The sequence below is a fragment of the Hippocampus bargibanti genome, linkage group LG20 (assembly GCF_051943395.1).
Source record: "Hippocampus bargibanti isolate YZ-2025 linkage group LG20, ASM5194339v1, whole genome shotgun sequence".
Classification (NCBI taxonomy): domain Eukaryota; kingdom Metazoa; phylum Chordata; class Actinopteri; order Syngnathiformes; family Syngnathidae; genus Hippocampus; species Hippocampus bargibanti.
Window position 1 is genome coordinate 2,275,912 of NC_142753.1, and position 6,000 is coordinate 2,281,911.

The window sequence follows — 6,000 nt, forward strand, 5'->3', positions numbered from 1 at the left end:
CTATCCCAGCGCTCCCCGGTCGACCAGAAGCTCTACCCATGCGCCTTCTTCTCCCGCCGGCTCAGACCCGCAGAAGCCAACTATGACGTGGGGAACCGGGAACTGCTGGCGCTCATCCTGGCGCTGCAGGAATGGAGACACTGGCTTGAGAGGGCCAAACACCCCTTCACCGTATTTACAGACCACAAGAACCTGGCCGCCATTCGGTCCGCCAAGAGACTCAACTCGCGGCAGGCCCGATGGGCGCTGTTCCTCACGCGATCCAACTTTACTCTCACCTACTGCCCAGGGTCGCAGAACACCAAGCCTGATGCCCTATCTCGTATCCACGAGCCGGCAGAGAAGTAGGAGGTAATCGCCAACATCCTGCCGGCGCAACACATCCTGGGCGCTGTGCTGTGGGAGGTTGAGAGGAAAGTCCGCGAGGCCCTGGAGGGTAACCCTATCCCCAAGGGCTGCCCGGTGGATCGCCTGTTCGTTCCCCCTGCGCTGCGCATCGAGGTGCTACTCTGGGGACACACCTCCAGCCTGCGCTCGTGGGAAGGCCTCCCACCAACCCCCGGCGGGACTGCTCCAGCCACTACCGGTTCCCTCCCGACCCTGGTCCCATAGCTCCGTCAACTTCGTTACAGGTCTTCCACCGTCCCGTGGCAAGACGGTCATTCTCACCGCTGTGGACCGCTTCTCCAAGTCGGCCCCCTTCATCCCGTTAACCAGGTTGCCGTCCGCCATCGAGACGGCTCAACTCCTGGTTAACCACGTCGTCCGTCTCCACGGGATTCCGGCGGACATCGTGTCGGACCGGGGACCGCAGTTCGTGTCCAAGGTATGGAAACGTTTCTGTCGGTCCCTAGGGGCGTCGGCGAGCCTGTCGTCTGGCTACCATCCCCAGACCAACGGCCAGACGGAGAGAAAGAACCAGGACCTGGAGGCCCGAAGAACGTCAGTGGATTCCCCGTTCCTGGATCTTCGACCCATCTCTCACCCGGGCATTCCATTTGGCTCACCCATCCAAACCGGGTGGGCCGCCAAGAGGCGTCCGTTGGGGGGGGGAGGGGGGGGGGACTGTCACATCCTCGTCGACACCAGAAGCGTACCCCTCCCCTCCTGTCTCTTCCTCCTCTGCTCCTGGAGCGGGCCCCTCCCTTCCTGGCTCTCCAGACTCACGCACCTGTTCGCCATTTCCTTAATTGTGCATTCTGGCTATAAAAGCCACCCTTACCGTTCTGTTGTTGTCGGTGTATTTCAGGAAGTCCCCGTCACCCATCCGCACGCAGGTCTGTTTCGTCATTGCTCTCCACCTTGCCTGATTTTCTGTTTTTTGCCACATGTGTCTCAGTAAATGTTGGATTATTTTGTTTGTTCGTCCCTGGTTCATTGCTTCAACGGGTGTTGATGGAAGAGGATGGTTAAATCATCAGGGAGCCAGGTAAAGAACAGAAAGTTGGTTTAATCTTGGAGAGAGCGGAGGCATCGTGGTGTCGGCTTAAGGAGAGAGCATGACGATAGAGAGAGAGAACTAGAAGGGAGAGCATTTAATACGGCGCGCAGTGTGTGACGCGAAAGGATGTGAATGCGTCATCATGTAAGGGAAGGCAGGATATGACGTATCAGGAAGTTCAAAATGTAAACAAAGATTACAGAGCGATGTTTAGGGATGTTTGTATGCCGAATTACCCCAACAGTAAAGACTCTTTTTGGAACCACTGTCTCCACCGTGTATTTTGGATCCGACCTTAACCACCTTCCGTCGTCCCTCGAGTCCTATCGCCACTCCTCGAGCGGACGTGACACAGTCCTCATGTAATGTGCCTCTCTTTCCAAAAGCACACGACCTTCGGATCTGGCGGAGTGATATTCGACGGAAGCACACAACCGAACAGCACATTGAATCTCATTGAATGCACACGTCGATCGCCTCCTTGGAGCTTTTTTGCTGATAATTTTACTATTATCGAACCAAAAAAAAAACACACACCACAGGCTCATTTTCAGCCCGAGAAGACACAAAATAAAATCACCGTCGCTGAGAAGAAGGAGATAATTGAGGTGTGCGTTTGTATGATTTAGTGGCCGAGTCAACCATTCAGTGCTAAGTCAACCATTGCTACCATTTTCCGGAACAGAGAAGCCATCAAAGGTGTATCTGTTGCAAAAGGTGTTTCCGTGCTCTCAAAGCGACGGTCTCGGGCAATCGAAGAAGTTGAAAAACTTCTGTTAATTCGGATTAATGAAAAGCGGCTATCCGGCGACAGCGTGAGTAAAGCTATTTTATGCGAGAAAGCGCGGCTAATTCACGCCGATATCGCCATGCGCCAACCTGGAAGTTCGGCGCTTATTGAGGATTTTAAAGCCAACAACGGATGGTTCAAGAACATCTGAGGAGGAGGAGATGGCTGCAGCATCAAGTGAGCTCATATAGGCAATGTTGGCAAAGTGGAATGATGTGCAGGCTTTTACCGAACAGTTCCATCCAGAAAAGACTGTGGCTATGACAATCATCAACATGATGGACGATAATGTGATGCCTCAGCTTCGTAAGACCTTATAAGTCAGAAAGTAACAGGTGTCAATTAAGAGGTTTTTAATCAGCAAAAATGATGAGTCTCCAAAGAAGGAAAGAAGAAAAGCCACACCAGAGGTTAAGTTACCAACAGTCCTTATGGAAGGTGACTCTCCTTCCATAAGCCATCAATGACCATCAAAAAGGTAAATAAAACTATTTTACAGCACAGTTTATTTCTTTAATTACAGTCTGTCACATCCTCGTCGACGCCAGAAGCGTACCCCTCCCCTCCTGTCTCTTCCTCCTCTGCTCCTGGAGCGGGCCCCTCCCTTCCTGGCTCTCCAGACTCACGCACCTGTTCCCCATTTCCTTAATTGTGCATTCTAGCTATAAAAGCCACCCTTACCGTTCTGTTGTTGTCGGTGTATTTCAGGAAGTCCCCGTCACCAATCCGCACGCAGGTCTGTTTCGTCATTGCTCTCTACCTTGCCTGATTTTCTGTTTTTTTGCCACATGTGTCTCAGTAAATGTTGAATTATTTTGACCGTTCGTCCCTGGTTCATTGCTTCAACGGGTGTTGATGGAAGAGGATGGTTAAATCATCAGGGAGCCAGGTGTAGAACAGAAAGTTGGTTTAATCTTGGAGAGAGCGGCGGCATCGTGGTGTCGGCTTAAGGATAGAGCATGACGATAGAGAGAGAGAGAGAGAGAACTAGAAGGGAGAGCATTTTATACGGCGCGCAGTGTGTGACGCGAAAGGATGTGAATGCGTCATCATGTAAGGGAAGGCAGGATATGACGTATCAGGAAGTTCAAAATGTAAACAAAGATTACAGAGCGATGTTTAGGGATGTTTGTATGCCGAATTACCCCAACAGTAAAGACTCTTTTTGGAACCACTGTCTCCACCGTGTATTTTGGATCCGACCTTAACCACCTTCCGTCGTCCCTCGAGTCCTATCGCCACTCCTCGAGCGGACGTGACACAGTCCTCATGTAATGTGCCTCTCTTTCCAAACAGCAATTCCCTCTGACCTTTGACCTCCAACGCCATTCCATCAAGCCATCAATGACCATCACAAATGTAAATAAAGTGACTTTATTATACAGTGCAGTGTATTTCTTTCATTACAATACCTTTCCTTTTCCTTTCGGCTTTTCCCCTCAGGGGTCGCCACAGCGAATCAATGTCCTCCATCTATCCCGGTTTTGTGCATCCTCTTCTCTCACACCAGCTACCTTCATATCCTCTTTGACCACATCCATAAACCTCCTCTTCGGTCTTCCGCTCGGTCTCCTGCCTGGCAGTTCAAGGCTCAGCATCCTTCTCCCGATATAGTCATTCTCTCTCCTCTGGACATGTCCAAACCATCTCAGTCTGGCCTCTCTGACTTTCTCTCCAAAGCCTCTAATATGAGTTGTCCCTCTAATGTACTCATTCCTGATCCTATCCAACCTGGTCACTACCAAAGAAAACCTCAACATCTTCAGCTCTGCTACCTCCAGCTCTGCTTCCTGTCTTTTCTTCAGTGGCCAGTCCAAACATCATGGCTGGTCTGACCACGGTTTTATACACTTTTCCTTTCATCCTAGCTGAAACCCTTCTATCACACAGCACACCTGACATTTTTCTCCAGCCGCTCCAGCCTGCCTGGACACGCTTCTTCACCTCTTTTCCACACTCTCCATTGCTCTGGACAGTTGACCCCAGGTACTTAAAATCTTCCACCTTCTTTATCTCTTCTCCCTGTAGCATCACTCTTGCACTTGGATCCCTTTCATTCACACACATATATTCCGTCTTGCTGCGACTGATCTTCATTCCTCTCCTTTCCAGGGCATATCTCCACATCTCTCGTTTCTCCGCCACCTCTTCCCTGTTCTCGCTACAGATCACAATGTCATCTGCAAACATCATGGTCCAAGGAGATTCTTGTCTAACATCGTCTGTCAGCCTGTCCATCACCATAGCAAACAAGAAGGGGCTCAGAGCTGACCCCTGGTGGAGTCCCACCTCCACCTTGAATTCCTCAGTCATACCGACAGCACACCTCACTACTGTCTGACAGTCATGATACATGTCTTGCACCGCTCTGACATACTTTTCCGTCACTCCAGTCTTCCTCGTGCAATGCCACAGCTCTTCTCTGGGCACCCTGTCATACGCTTTCTCCAGATCTACAAAGACACAATGCAATTCCTTCTGACCTTCTCTGCACTTCTCTATCAGCAATCTTAAAGCAAACACTGCATCTGTCATACTCTTTTTTGGCATGTTCACTTCTGCTCTTAGTCTAGCTTCAACTACTCTTTCCCAGAGTTTCATTGTATGGCTCATCAACTTTATTCCTCTGTAATTAGTACAACTCTGCACATCTCCTTTGTTCTTAAAATTGGGCCCGAGTACACTTCGCCTCCATTCTTCAGGCATCTGTTCACCATCTAAGATCTTGTTGAATAACCCAGTCAGAAACACCACCGCCACCTCTCCAAGACACTTCCATACCTCGATTGGTAAATCATCAGGCCCAAGTGCCTTTCCCCCATCATCCTCTTCAGCGCCCTCCTCACTTCATCCTTGCTAATGCTTGCTATGTCTTGGTCCACAACAGTCACGTCTTCTACTCTTTGTTCCTTCTCATTTTCCTCATTCATCAATTCTTCACAACTGGCACCTGTTAATACATTGCCATCTCTATCCTTAATTACCCAAACCTGCTGCAAGTCCTTACCATCTTTGTCTCTCTGTCTCGCCAGCCTGTAAAGATCAGTCTCACCTTCCTTGCTGTCCAGCCGAGCATACAAGTCATCATAGGCCTCTTGTTTGGCCTTTGCCGGCTTTACTTTAACCGTGCGCTGCATCTCCTTGTACTGCTGTCTACTGTCGTCCGTCCTCTCAGTGTCCCACTTCTTTGCTAACCTCTTTCTCTGTATACACTCCTGCACCTCCCCATTCCACCACCAAGTCTCCTTATCTACCTTTTTTTCCACTGGATACACCAAGTACTTTCCGACCTGTGTCTCTGATTATGTTCGCTGTAGTTTGCCAGTCATCTGGAAGGACCTCTTGCCCACCCAGTGCTTGTCTTACCTCCTTCCTAAATGTCATGCAACACTCTTCCTTTTTCAACTTCCACCATTTTGTCCTCACTTCAGCCATTGGTTTCTTCATCTTCCTCACTGCCAGCGTCATCCTACACACCACCAACCTATGCTGTCTGGCTACACTCTCACCAACCACTACTTTGCAGTCACTGATTTCCTTTAGATGGCGCCGTTGACACAAAATGTAGTCTACCTGTGTACTTCTGCCTCCACTCTTATAGGTCACCCTATGTTCCTGTCTCTTCTGAAAAAAAGTATTCACAATAGCCATTTGCATTCTCTTAGCAAAGTCAACCACCATCTGTCCTTCAGCGTTCCTCATCTGGAGTCCAAACCTGCCCATCACCTCCTCATCATCTTTGTTTCCTGCGCCAACATGTCAATTGAAG